This window comes from Mandrillus leucophaeus, unplaced genomic scaffold, assembly GCF_000951045.1.
Source record: "Mandrillus leucophaeus isolate KB7577 unplaced genomic scaffold, Mleu.le_1.0 Scaffold1301, whole genome shotgun sequence".
NCBI lineage: Eukaryota > Metazoa > Chordata > Mammalia > Primates > Cercopithecidae > Mandrillus > Mandrillus leucophaeus.
In genome coordinates, this window is record NW_012101257.1 from 203,141 (window position 1) to 204,376 (window position 1,236).

Genomic DNA, 1,236 nt, shown 5'->3' on the forward strand with positions numbered 1-1,236 from the left:
GCAGCAGTGCTAGCTTTGAAGATGGAGGAAGAGCCACCAGCCAAGGAATGTGGGCGGCCTGCAGAAGCTGGTTGCTCTCCCCTACAGCCACAAGAAGGAACACAGCCTTCAAGGTGCCAGCACCATGATCTTAGCCCAGTATGACGCATTTCAAACTTCTGACCTCCAGAACTATAAAATAGTGAATTTGTGTGGTTTTCCTCTGGTATTACTGTGTTTATCACAGTAATATTGCAGTTTATCACAACAGCAGTAGAGAACTACTGCAAAACCTTCAGGTGGGAAAAAAAACAGCACAGCCTTCATCGACTCATGCATTCACCTCAATAATACAGAAAACTGTCCAAGGCAAAGCACTGTGTTGTGTGCCCTGCTGGGAATGAGGTAGGGAGACATTGAGATGAAAGTTGTGCCTGGTGCCCACGAAAGTAGGTAATGGACGTGCAGAAAGAGCAAGGAGAGGTGGGACCCAGAGTGGAACCAAGAATGAGGGACTGACTGCTCACGGTGGCTCAGCTTGTGATCCCAGCATTTTGGAAGGCCAAGGTCAGAGGATCCCTTGAGTCCAAGTGTTGAAGACCAGCCTGGCAATGTAGTGAAACCCATATCTCTAAAAGAGAGAGAGTAAGGGACTTTGAGTCCTCCTTGGCCAAAAATATTGCAGTAAGGGTCTGTTTCATCCCTTCTCTAGCATCTCAGAGAAATGGAGGCTACTGCTAGTCTCACTTGCATCCTAGATTAGGTTTCAGGACCTTTCCTCCAGTGATAAATGTGCAGCGCCTTAGCGGAACCTCAGCCAAAGCTATAAACTTCAACCGGCCACAAGAGTGTGCATGTGAGGTGACTACATTTTTTTTCCCCTGCCAAACCAGAATTAGCCGGTATAGGAATGAACGAGCATGAAGATTTGAAATTGCTCCGATTGGAAGGAAGCCCAGGTTAGGTTTGGGCACCTCCAAACGCACCCTTTTTAAAGCCACCTGGACTGCGGCGTCGAGCTTTCGGCTCCACCAAACGCTCATCTGGCCTGGCAGCGAGCGGCGGAAGACCCCGGGAGCCCGGCACAGAGCGCACCGAGCCCGGCGGAGAGCAGAGCTGTAGGCACCCGCATCTCCAGGATGATAGGCAACATTGCAACAAATCTCTATACCCAGCAGCTCAGGGGGCTCCAAGCAGAGCAGCAAGTTCGAGGATCCGGGCGTGGAGCCGAGTGAGGCCGCAGCCCAGCGGGCCTCG